The 13,362-nt window shown below is 46.9% G+C and overlaps 1 protein-coding gene across 2 annotated transcripts in view; it reads right to left on the bottom strand.

Annotated features, from left to right (window-relative positions):
- SIAH1 (siah E3 ubiquitin protein ligase 1) overlaps positions 1–13,362 on the bottom strand; it is a 90,824-nt gene that overhangs the window by 34,193 nt on the left and 43,269 nt on the right. The gene's annotated exons all lie outside the window — the stretch shown is intronic.

Below are 13,362 nucleotides of genomic sequence, written 5' to 3'. Positions count from 1 at the left end.
GTGAGCAGAGATCGTGCCACTTTACTCCAGCCTGGGTGAAAGAGCAAAACTCTGTCTCAAAAAAAAAAAAAGAACACACACACACACACACACAAAGTTATAACGCTTAGAGTACAGTGGTGACCACTAGAAGCATTAAAGCTGTAATGGTTAAAGGGGTTATTTCTGGCAAAAAAAAAAAAAAAAAAAGTACTAGGAAAGGGAAACTAAGTGGAGTTGGGGTAGAGAAAAGGGAGAAAGTTGTGTTTTTTTTTGTTTTTTTGTTTTTTTTTTTTTTGAGATAGGATCTTGCCCCATCACCCAGGCTAGAGTGCGGTGGTGCGATCAGAGCTTACTGCAGCATCAACCTCCTGGGCTCAAGCGATCCTCCTGCCGCAGCTTTCAAAATAGCCACCACACCCAGGTAATTTTTGCATTTTTTGTAGAGATGGGGTTTCACCATGTTGCCCAGGCTGGTCTCGAACTCCTAGGCTCAAGCAATCCACCCACCTACACCTCCCTAAATGCTGGGATTACAGGCGTGAGCCACTGCGGCCAGTCTAAAGTATGTGTGATATTTGAATAAGAAGGTAGGCTCGAGGCTGGGCGAGGTGGCTCACGCCTGTGATCCCAGGACTTTGGGAGGCCTAGGTGGGCGGATCACCTGAGGTCAGGAGAAATCCTGTCTCTACTAAAAATACAACAACAAAAAAATTAGCTGGGCCTGATGGCACACTTCTGTAGTCCCAGTTACTCAGAAGGCTGAGGCAGGAGAATCACTTGAACCTGGGAGGTAGAGAGGTTGCTGACCTGAGATCGCACCACTGCACTCCAGACTAGTTGACAAAGCAAGACTTGGTCTTAAAAAGAAAAATAAAAATGTCTGTCTGGGCACGGTGACTCATGCCTATAATCCCAGCACTTTGGGAGACTGAGGCGGGCGGATCACCTAAGGTCGAGAGTTCGAGACCAGCCTGACCAACATGGGGAAACCCCGTCTCTACTAAAAATACAGAATTAGCTGGGCATGGTGGCGCATGCCTGTAATCCCAGCTACTTGGGAAGCTGAGGCAGGAGAATCACTTGAACCTGGGAGGCAGAGGTTGCAGTGAGCCAAGATCTTGCCACTGCACTCCAGCCTGGGCAACATGGGTGAGACTCGGTCTCAAAAAAAAAAAAAAAAAAAGTCTACAACCTAACCCCCAGAACCTGTGAATAAGTTACTTTACGTGGCAAAAAGGACTTAGCATATGTGATTGAGTTAAGGATTTTGAGATGAAGACATTATCCTGGACTATCCCATGGGCCAAGAGATAGAAGATGTGATAACAAGAGGTCTGAGCCAGGCTCAGTGGCTCACACCTATAATCCCTTTGGAGGCCAAGGCAGGAGAAGCACTTGAGCCCAGGAGTTTGACACCAGCCTGGGCAACATAGCAAGACTCTTATCTCAACAAACAACAACAACAAAAGCAGAGGTCAGAGAGACCCAGAAAGGGGCCGTGAGCCATGGAATGCAGGAGGCCACTAGAAAACTGAAAAGGCAAGGAAACAGATTCTTTCCCTGGAGCATCCAGATGGGGTCAGCCCAGCCAACACCTTGATGTTAGCCCCATAAGACTAATTTTAGACTTCTCACCTCTGGAACTGTAATATAATACATATGTGTTGTGTTAACCCACTAAGTTTGCGGTAATTTGTTATAGCAGCGATAGGAAACTAGTACAGACACAAAACAAAGTGTAAATCCTCAGTCAATGTAGAGTGAAAGAGAGGTGAGGGGCAGCTATGGACAGCACCCTTCCAAATATCACCGAATATCTGCAAACAAAGCCAAAATATCCCTGGGTAAACCAACAAAGTGGAGGCAGAAATCTGTCTGGATTGTTTGTTAAGTTGTATTAAGACAGAAGAGGCCATGGAAACTCACTGAACTTGGTATTTACATGTATACAATCTCAGTCCTCATCCCTTGATCCTATTGAAAGAAAGCAAATACCTGTCTGCTAGTTATGGTGAAACTGTCCCTACACAGTTAAGCAACTGATTCTTAATAACTGTCTCCACTGACTGTGGTAATCAGTGAGAAACAGCTTCTCCCAGTTCATTCATTCCTTTTTTTTTTTTTTTTTTTTGAGATGGAGTCTCACTCTGTCACCCAGGCTGGAGTGCAGTGACCCGATCTCGGCTCACTGCAACCTTGGCCTCCCAGGTTCTAGTGATTCTCCTGCCTCAGCTTCCTGAGTAGCTGGGACTATAGGGGCCCACTGCCACACCTAGCTAATTTTTGTATTTTTAGTAGGGACAGGGTTTTGCCATGTTGGCCAGGCCAGTCTCCAACTCCTGACCTCAGGTGATTCACCTGCCTTGGCCTCCCAAAGTGTTGGGATTACGGGGGTGAGCCACTGCACCCAGCATTTTTTTAATTTAGAGACAAAGTCTCACTCTATTGCTCAGGATGGACTCAAACTCAGTGGTTCAAGTGATACTCCTGTCTCAGCCTCCCTAAATGCTGGGATTATAGGCATGAGCCACCGCACCCAGCCCCCAGTTCATTTCTTAATCAAGAGAAATATTGATTAACCCAATTGACTTTCCAGCATGTATACTGTGTATCTGTATTCATAGACATATTTCTCTTTTCTTCCTCTTAATAAAAATGTAGCTCTCAAAGATATCCTGAAAATAGTGCTCAGGCTTACAACATTACAGCTTTAATGAGCCAAGAACTCTATTTTTTCCCTATTACACAGAACAATAATTCTCAACAGCTTAAATTTTCAAAGTACTTCACAGGCATTTAATTAATCCTCTCCATTGCCAGAGAGAAGGAAACTGATATTCATAGCATCTCATCCTGACATCCTTTAATTTGGCAAGACTTCTGCTGGCTTTGAAAACAGCGTCTGAACCACTGAGGTTATTTGGGCCACCATTGCTTAATCGGGCCTTCTTACCTAACGAAACCTGGTCATCAAAGCAGTTTAAATTGCCATCCCATCAGCACTTTACATGGGGCAGAGGGAGCTACTTTGAGCCTGGAAGAGAAATGACAGTGATTCCCTCAGAGAAATGACAAAGCTCATCTGTGCGGAGCCTGTGAGATGAAGCTTGTGATTAAGGCCTATTGCCAATTGCATCAGAGCCTGATTCACTCGGTGTAACTGGGGCATGATGTGTATCGCGAGGCCCTTCTCAGAACCCTGCTCTCCTGAGGATCGGACAGAATCAGCAGTTGAATTTCACTGTGTTCTTTGCTGAGCCTCTCCTGTGTGTGGGAAGCTCTAGGAAGCCCTACTTTTCTCTCTTTTCAGACCTGCTTCCTGCGGAAGGCATAACTAAGACTAGTCATGCCACCTCGATCACCAAACAGGATTCTCCTCCAGCTGTGCCCCAGAGGCACAGCATTTCCCTTCACAGCCTCCTGACACCCCCATCCAGACCTACTCCATTTATTTTTTATTTTGGTGGGGGGTGGGGGGCAATACTTCATTCCGTTAACTAGAATGAGTAACACACCAGACCCATTCCATTTACTGCAATTCAACAAGCCAATCTCTTCCCACTCCATTGTGTCAGTTACACAGTGGCTGGATGACGTCATACCCTGTGTTCAATTCCAAGAAACAACCTCGAGAGATGCTTCCTGAGTGCTTGCTATATGCCAGGCACTGAGGGATCCTGAGTGAAGGTGCCACACCTCAAGAAGCTTGGTTTTAAGTAAGATAAATAGCAAAAAATAACTAGAATACAAGTAAAATGATGGTGGCACAAACAAGCTCTTACTGAGAGAACACAGCACAAGGAGAAGGGAGAGAGAAGGGAAAATACCATTTATGAGGGGTAGGGAAGATCATTGAATAATTTTTTTTTTTTTTTTTTTTTTTTTGAGACAAGGTCTTGCTCTGTCGCCCAGGCTGGAGTATAATGGCATAATCTTGGCCCACTGCAACCTCCACCTTCCGGGTTCAATTGCTTCTCGGGCCTCAGCTTCCCAAGTAGCTGGAATTACAGGCATGCGCTGTGATGCCCGGCTGATTTTTGGATTTTTTATAGAGATGGGGTTTCGCTATGTTGGCCAGGCTGGTCTCGAACTCAGACCTCAAGTGTTCTGCCTGCATCGGTCTCCCAAAGTGCTGGGATTACAGGCACGAGCCACTTATAATTTTTAAGAGGTGGCATTTGATATGGTCCTTCAAGGATGTGCTTTTGTTTCTTTTTATTATTTTTCTTTTTTTTTTTTTTTTTTTTTTTTGAGGCGGAGTCTCGCTCTGTCACCCAGGCTGGAGTGCAGTGGCGCGATCTCAGCTCACTGCAAGCTCCGCCTCCCGGGTTCCCGCCATTCTCCTGCCTCAGCCTCCCGAGTAGCTGGGACTACAGGCGCCGCCACCGCGCCCGGCTAATTTTTTGTATGTTAAGTAGAGACGGCGTTTCACCGTGTTAGTCAGGATGGTCTCGATCTCCTGACCTCGTGATCCGCCCGTCTCGGCCTCCCAAAGTGCTGGGATTACAGGCTTGAGCCACCGCGCCCGGCCCTTTTTATTATTTTTCAAATTTTAAATTCTTTTTTTGAAACAGGGTCTCACTCTGACATCTAGGCTAGAGTGCAGTGGCACTGTCTCAGCCCATTGTAACCTCTGCCTCCCAGGCTCAAGAGATTCTCTCACCTCAGCCGCCGAGTAGCTGAGATTACAGGCATGCGCCACCACACGTGGCTAATTTTTTTGTTTTTGGTGGAGACAGGGTTTTGCCATGTTACTCAGGCTGGTCTAGAACTCCTGACCTCAAGCGATCCTCGTGCCTCAGCCTCCCAAAGGAATGAGCCACTGTGCCCAGCCAGGATATGCTTTTAATGAGCACAACGGGAGGGTATATTCTAGATAGAGGAACTAGAGAATGTGCGGGGTCTGTATTTGGGGAAGTGGAAGCCCGCTTTGACTGGGGCCTGGAGGAGACACAGCTGGACAACTAGGTTGAACCAGATTGTAGAGTTTTATGCACAGTAAACATTTATGACTGCATTGCCTAACTTGGTTATTCTTGAGCCACTGTTAGACTATTCTATTGACCCACAAATCATTTGTATTCTTCCTTTACTTCATATTATTCTTTTTTTTTTTTTGAGACAGAGTCTCGCTCTGTTGCCCAGGCTGGAGTGCAGTGGTGCAATCTCGGTTCACTGCAAGCTCTGCCTCCCGGGTTCGCGCCATTCTCCTGCCTCAGCCTCCCCAGTAGCTGGGACTACAGGCGCCGGCCACCACGCCCGGCTATTTTTTGTATTTTTAGTAGAGACGGGGTTTCACTGAGTTAGCCAGGATGGTCTTGATCTCCTGACCTTGTGATCCGCCTGCCTCGGCCTCCCAAAGTTCTGAGATTACAGGCATGAGCTGCTGCGCCCGGCCTACTTCCTATTATTCTTAACTACTGTTCTGTTTAAACTAAGAGAACACTCTATAGTGCCCAGCCTTACACGTTTAAGTGGTTGGAAAAAATCAAAAGAAGAATATTTCATGACACATGAAAATTATGGAGGTCGGCACAGTGGCTCATGCCTGTAATCCCAGTACTTTGGGAGGCTGAGGCGGGCGGATCACCTGAAGTCAGGAGTTCAAAGCCAGCCTGGCCAACATGGTGAAACCCCGTCTCTACTAAAAATACAAAAAATTAGCTGGGCATGGTGGTGAGCACCTGTAGTCCCAGCTACTTCAGAGGCTGAGGCAGGAGAATCACTTGAATCTGGGAGGTGGAGGTTGCAGTGAGTTGAGTTCGGGCCACTGCATTCCAGCTGGGTGACAGAGTGACATTCCATCTCAAAAAATAAATAAATCAATACAAAAGTAAAAAATGATCTGGCCGTGGTGGCGTGCTACTTGGGAATCTGAGGCCGGAAGATTGCTTGAGCCCAGGAGGTCAAGGCTGCAGTGAGCCGTGATTGTGCCACTGCACTCCAGCCTAGGCGACAGAGTGAGATACTGTCTTGAAAGAAAAAGAAGAGGAAGGGGAAGGGGAAGCAGAAGGGGATGGGGAAGAGAGAAAAAAATAAAAGAAAGAGGAGAGAGAACGAAAGAAAATGATATGAAATTCAAATTTTAGCATCCATTAATAAAGTTTTTTTCACTCTCATTCCCTGAATTATCTAGTAACATTAATAAAGTTTTATTGAGACAGAGCCATATCCCTTCAGTTACATTTTGTCTATGGCTGCTAACAGCAGAGTTGAAAAGTTACATCAGAGTATGGCCTGCCTTAGCCGAAATACTTATTATCTTGGCCCTTTACAGAAAAAGTTTGCCAACCTCTGATATAGAGTAAATATATTAGCATATGCATTTGGATGTCATGTCATCTTTCATAAATGAAAAGTAATGGCCGGGAGTGGTGGTTTAAGCCTGTAATCCCATCATTTTGGGAGGCCAAAGTGGGTGAATCACTTGAGGTCAGGAGTGTGAGACCAGCCTGGCCAACATGGAGAAACCCTGTCTCTACTGAAAATACAAAAATTAGCTGAGCGTGGTGGTGAATGTCTGTAATCCCAGCTACTCAGGAAGCTGAGCAGGAGGATTGCTTGAACCTGGGAGGTGTAGATTGCAGTGAGCCAAGATCACCTCACTGCACTCCAGCCTGGGTGACAGAACAAGACTCTGTCTCAAAAAATAAATAAAATTTAACTGGAAAAAACAGTTTTGAAATACAAGTAACACCAGAGGTACAGACTCAAATAACATCTTGGGAAAGCACCAATTGCTTGAATGCCTTCGTGACAGGCACTTTTTGCTAAGCACCTTTATATGAGCTAATAATGACAGCAGCTACAATATAGTCATGGCTTAATGTGAACAAGGATAAGTATTTTGTATGCATTATCTAATTCCATCCTCAAGACACTTGATTGGAGAATTCTCCCTGACAGAGGTTCACAGAGTTGGCACAACTTGCCCAGAGTCACACCAGACAGGAGGATCACCTGAGGCCCGGAGTTTGAAACCAACCTGGGCACATCCAGGATTTTGTCTCAGCTCTTGGGATTTCAACCCTCTTGCAGGTTAAATATTAAACTACCGTAATCTCACATACTGTGAGATCTGGAGTGCCAAGATGGAAAAGTTCATTCCTCTGTTCCCAGGAAGAGTCATTGAAAGTTTTTGAGCAGGAAGGGTAACATACTCAGAGCCCCGGCTGTACTGGATTAATCAGGTATGCAAAGCAGGAAGAACTGGACTGGGAACTCTGAGAGGCTCTTTTTTTTTTTTTTTTTTTTTTTTTGAGACAGAGTTCTCTCTCCATCACCCAGGCTGGAGTACAGTGGTGTGATTATGGCTCACTGCATCCTCAACCTCTTGGGATCAAGTGGTCCTCCCACCTAGCCTCCCAAGTGACTGAGACTACAGACATGTGCCACCATGCCCGGCTAATTTTTAAAATTGTTTCGTAGATACAGGGAGGGTCTCGCTATATTTTCCAGGCTGGTCTCAAACTCCTGAGCCCAAGTGATCCTTGTGCTTCAGCCTCCTAAAGTGCTGGAATTATAGGGATGAGCCACTATGCCCGGCCCCTAGGACACACTTGGATTAGTGAAGCTGTGGTGGTAGTGAAATCCAGAGGGCTTGTTGGTGGAATGGTTATGTGAGGTGAGGAAGAGGGAGGGATCAGAGTGCCCATGGTTCTGAATCTCAGAAATGGTAGGAAATGGTGGGTGGATTGGGGAGGGGATTAAGTTTAGGGATGGAATGCTGAGTGGTCTCTGGGATATCTAGATGGAGAAGTGCAGCAGACAAGAGAAAATTGGGAAATGGAATTTGAGAAAATACTATGCTTTGGGGTATCATGTTCCTGCAGGGGATGGTTAAAATCACAGGAGCCAATGAGATTTTCAAGGACAAGGCTGTGTAGTGAAAGGAAAGGGAAGGGCAGGAATAGGCGCAGTGGTTCACTCCTGTAATCCCAGCACTTTGGGATGCTGGGATGGGAGGATTGCTTGAGGCCAGAAGTTCGAGACTAGCCTGAGCAACATAGCAAGACCCCATCTCTATAAAAAAAATATGAAAATTGACTTGGTGTGTGATGGCTCACACTTGTAGTCCCAGATACTTGGGAGGCTGAGGTGGGAGAATCACGAGCCTGAGAGGTCAATGCTGCAATGAGCTGAGATCATGCCACTGCACTCCAGCCTGGACAACAGAGCTAGATCCTGTCTCTAAAAAAAGAGAGAAAAATATATTTTATTCTCCTTCATATACCCTCACAAACACCTGGGAGATCTGGCTTGAATTTAAAATCCACAGACTGGCCCGTGAGGTGGCTCACACCTGTGATCCCAGCGCTTTGGGAGGCCAAGGCAGGAGGATCACGTGAGCCTGGGAGTTCTAGACCAACATGGGCAACATAGTGAGACCCCATCTCTATTTTTAAAATAAATTATAAATTAAATTTGTAAAAAATAAAATCCACAGCCTTCCCAGAGTTCCACCTGGCAGCACAGAGAGGGTCAGAGGCCGACCCTGAGCCCCTCTCCTGAGCTGCTTTTCTTCCCAGCCCTCCTCTACCCTGCTGTGTCCCATATATCAAAGGGACTTGCATGTGCCCATGTGGACACTGAAGCCCAGTGTCCCAGCTCAGGCCTCACTTGCTCCCACACAGACACCCATTGATGTGTTTCCCCTCAGGCCTGGGGGTGCTCATCTGAGGCCTGTTCACCCTCTGGAGGACAGAACAAGAGAGGAGGCACATGTGGGCCATGAGTGCAGGGCCAGGGCCATTGAGCTCACTGATGTAAGAAGGGGTTCCGGGGGGCACCTCTCCTTGGGACCTTAGACTCCTCACTCCTTAGGGGCCCCACCAGGGCAGGCCCAGAGCCAGTCTAGGGTGGAGTATTAGTTTCCCATTGCTGCTGAAACAAATGACCACAAATTTTTATTTATTTAGAGATAGGGTCTCACTCCGCCACCCAGGCTGGAGCCCAGTGGCGTGATCTCAGCTCACTGCAGCCTGGACCTCCTAGGCTCAAATGATCCTCCCACCTCAGCCTCCCAAGTGGTTGGGACTATAGGCGTGACAACCACACCCAGCTAAGTTTTGTATTTTTGTTTTTGTTTTTGTTTTGAGATGGAGGTTCACTCTTGTTGCCCAGGCTGCAGTTCAATGGCGTGATCTCAGCTCACTGCAACCTCCGTCTCCTGGGTTCAAGTGATTCTCCTGTCTCAGCCTCCTAAGTAGCTGGAATTATAGGCTCACACCACCACACCTAGCTAAATTTTTTTTTTTGAGACAGAGTTTCACTCTTGTTGCCTAGGCTGGAGTTCAATGGCATGATCTTGGCTCACTGCAACCTCCGCCTCCTGGGTTTACGCAATTCTCCTGCCTCAGCCTCCTGAGTAGCTGGGATTACAGGCATGCGCCACCACGCCCAGCTAATTCTTTATTTTTAGTAGAGATGGGGTTTCTCCATGTCAGTCAGGCTAGTCTCGAACTCCTGACCTCAGGTGATCCGCCCACCTTGACCTCCCAAAGTGCTGGGATTACAGGCACGAGCCACCACTCCTGGCCCTATTTTTTGTATTTGTTTGTAGAGATGGGGTCCTGCTGTGTTGCCCAGGCTGGTCTTGAACTCCTAGCCTCAAGCTATTCTCCCACCTCAGCCTCCCAAAGCACTGGGATTACAGACGTGAGCCGCCACACCCGGCCCAAATGATCACAGATTTAGTGGCTTTAAACAACACAAATGTATTGTCTTACAGCTGTGTAGGTCAGAAGTCTGGTGTGGGTCTCATGGGACTAAGATCAAGGTGTTGGCAGACTATACTCCTTTCTGGAGGTTCTCGGGGAAATCTGTCTCTGTACTCATTCAAGTTTTTGGCAAAATTCAGGTTTTCGCAGTTGTAGGACTGAGGCCCAATTTGCCTGCTGGCTGTCCATGGAGGGCCTGTTCTGAGCTCCTAGAGGCCACTGCACTTCGTTGCCCAGAGCCTGCCTGTCTCCATCTTCAAAACCAACCATGGAGGGTGATTCCGCCTCATACTTCTTGCTTTTTTTTTTGAGACAGAGTCCCACTCTGTCACCCGGGCTAGAGTGCAGTGGTACAATCTGCTCACTGCAACCTCCACCTCCCGGGTTCAAGTGACCAAGTGATTCTCTTGCCTCAGCCTCCTGAGTAGCTGGAACTACAGGCACTCACCATCACGCCTGGCTAATTTTTGTATTTTTAGTAGAGACATGGTTACACCATGTTGGCCAAGCTGGTCTCGAACTCCTGACCTCAGGTGACCCGCCCACCTAGGCCTCCCAAAATGTTGGGATTACAGGCGTGAGCTACCATGCCTGGCCCCCCACACACTTCTAATCTTTCTTCTTTTTCATCTCTCTCATCTCTACAGCTCATCTGCTTCTCTACCTACTTCTTTTTCCCTTTTAAGGACTCATAAGATTAGATAGGCTCATCCAGAAAATTCAGGAGAACTTTCCCATTTCAGGGTCAGCTCAGCAGCAACTTGATGTCATCTGCAACCTTAATTCCCCTTTGGCAGGTAAGGTAACAGGTTCCAGGGATTTAGATGTGGATGTTTTTGGTGGGGGTTGGGGGGCATTCTGCCTTCCACAGGTGGCAATCCTGAGGAACAGCCTCTCCAAGAAGATGATTGATAGCTGAACATTGCAAAGGAGCAAACCATAAGCTGTGCCGCCCAATATGGGTGCCGCTAGCCCCCATGACTATTTAAATAAATTAGACTTGGCAGGGCACGGTGGCTCACGCCTGTAATCTCAGCACTTTGGGAGGCCGAGGCAGGCGGATCACCTGAGGTCGGGAGTTCGAGGCCAGCCTGTCCAACATGGAGAAACCCTGTCTCTACTAAAAATACAAAATTAGCTGGGCATGGTGGTGCATGCCTGTAATCCCAGCTACTCGGGAGGCTGAGGCAGGAGAATCACTTGAACCTGGGAGGCAGAGGTTGCGGTGAGCCGAGATCTCGCCATTGCACTCCAGCTTGGGCAACAAGAGTGAAACTCCATCTCAAAAATAAATAAATAAATAAGACTTAAATGCAGTGGGCCACAGTGGCTTGTGCCCATAATCCCAGCACTTTGGAAGGTTGAGGCAGGAAGATTGCTTGAGCCCAGGAGTTCTAGACCAGCCTGGGCAATATAACAAGACTCTGTCTCAAAACAACAAGAACAACAACAAAAAACTCAAAAGCAAAAATGAATAAGCAAATACAATTAAAAATTCATTCCATTCCTCAGTCACACTAGCCACATTTCAAAGGTTCAATCCCCACATTTAACTAGTGGTTACTGTACTGGACAATGCAGGTTAATAGAACAGTTCCATCATCCCAGAAGGTTCTACTGGAATGTGTTTGATTTAGAGGAGATGAGTTCCAGGCAGAGGAGGGGGCACACGCAAAGGTTTGATCCCACTGACACTGTCCTGCTAGGGTGTGGAAGGACATAACACACACCAGGAGCACAGGCCTGGCAGATCTGTATTCCAAACCCATCACAGAATCATAAGTTCACCATCGACTATTAGCATCAGAAAATGACCTCGCAGACCCTGGCCCACCCCACACCCTAGATGCAGACCCCAATTCGAGATAGCTTGGATGCACCCCAAGCTCTCCTAACTCTCAGTTCATTATTCCCTCCTTTATACCCTGCTGCTTTCCCTACTAGGAAGGCGGTCTTTCCCCCAGTCTACCTCTTCATTGCTTTCTTCTTCTTCTTCTTTTTTTTTTTTTTTAGACAGAGTTTCACTCTTGTTGCCCAGGCTGGAATGCAATGGCATGATCTTGGCTCACTGCAACCTCTGGCTCTGGGTTCAAGTGATTCTTACTGCCTCAGCCTCCCGAGTAGCTGGGATTACAGACGCGTGCCACCAAACCCAGCTAATTTTGTGTTTTCATTAGAGAAGTGGTTTTTCCCTGTTAGTCAGGCTGATCTCGAACTCCTGACCTCAGGTGTTCCACCCGCCTTGGCCTCCCAAAGTGCTGGTATTACAGGTGTGAGCCACCAGCGCCCGGCCGCTTTCTTTTTTGTTTATTTTTGAGATGGAGTCTCGCTCTGTCACTCAGGCTGAAGTGCAGTGGCTCAATCTCTGCTCACTGCAGCCCCTGCCTCCCAGGTTCAGGTGCTTCTCCTGTGTTAGCCTCCTGAGTAGTTGGGACTACTGCCACCAAGCTCAGCTAATTTTTTTGTATTTTTTTTTTAGTAGAGACGGGGTTTCGTCATGTTGGCCAGGCTAGTCTCGAACTCCTGACCTCAAGGGATCTGCCTATCTTGGCTTCCCAAAGTGCTGGGATTACAGGCGTGAGCCACAATGGCCAGTCCTCATTTCTTTCAAGAGCCAATCTAAAGAGTACACTTTCAGAAAAATCTCAGGTTTGTTTGTTTTTTTGCAAGAGCTCTTATGCTAATTTCCCCTTTACTTTTATTTTCTTACTTTCTTTTTGTTTTAATCCACTCATCTGCATACTGATCCCCTTTATTTTTAGATATGCACAAGGGATACAGTTGGGCCAGCATCCCCTCATTTTTATTCTTTGTTAAAGTTCTCCCTGTCTTGTCTCCATAACTAAATTGCACAGCAACTGTGACTTCTCTGTGTTTGGTTTCCCCACAGCAGATGGCAAAGGTTATTGAGAAGTTTTTACTGAAGAAAGGTAGAAAGTAGGCATGGTGGAGAATAGAAGGAGATAGGACAATTTCAAAGTCATTAAGGTCATTCCAGACTGATTGGTGATGTGCAAAATGTCTGTTTTGTTTGTGATGTGGCTGGGATGAAAGAGGTTTGTTTGGGGGCCATTATGGGACCAGGGCTGGGCAGGGACAACTTCCTGTCTAGCACCTTCACACAAATCTTCAGAGACCATTTCCTCCATCTTCTTTTTGTCTTAGGGAGCTCCCTTAGAATATGTGTTCGCTTCTTGTCACTTTGAGTTGATGTTTTATAGACCCCTTGAAGGAAAATTATAGGATGAAAACAGATTAGAAATAGAGCACCAGGGATCATTGTGTTGGGGATATCTTTAAGAGATTCTAGAGTTTTAAAAGGTTCTAATTTTGTAGATACTTCCTTGACCCTCTTTTTTTTTTTTGCAATGGAGTCTCTCTCTGTCACCAGGCTGGGGTGCAGTGGCACAATCTTGGCTCACAGCAACCTCCGCCTCCCGGGTTCAAGCAATTCTCCTGCCTCAGCCTCCCGAGTAGCTGGGACTACAGGCACAGGCTAATTTTTGCATTTTGAGTAGAGACGGGGTTTCACCATGTTGGCCAGGATGGTCTTGGTCTCTTGACCTCATGATCTGCCCTCCTCGGCCTCCCAAAGTGCTGGGATTACAGGCGTGAGCCACCACGCCTGGTGATCCTCTCTTTCTTGCTGGCTGAATATGCC

Source organism: Papio anubis, chromosome 18, assembly GCF_008728515.1.
Source record: "Papio anubis isolate 15944 chromosome 18, Panubis1.0, whole genome shotgun sequence".
Taxonomy (NCBI): domain Eukaryota; kingdom Metazoa; phylum Chordata; class Mammalia; order Primates; family Cercopithecidae; genus Papio; species Papio anubis.
Note: the sequence above shows the minus strand (reverse complement) of the source record. Positions and strands in the feature narration are given on the sequence as shown.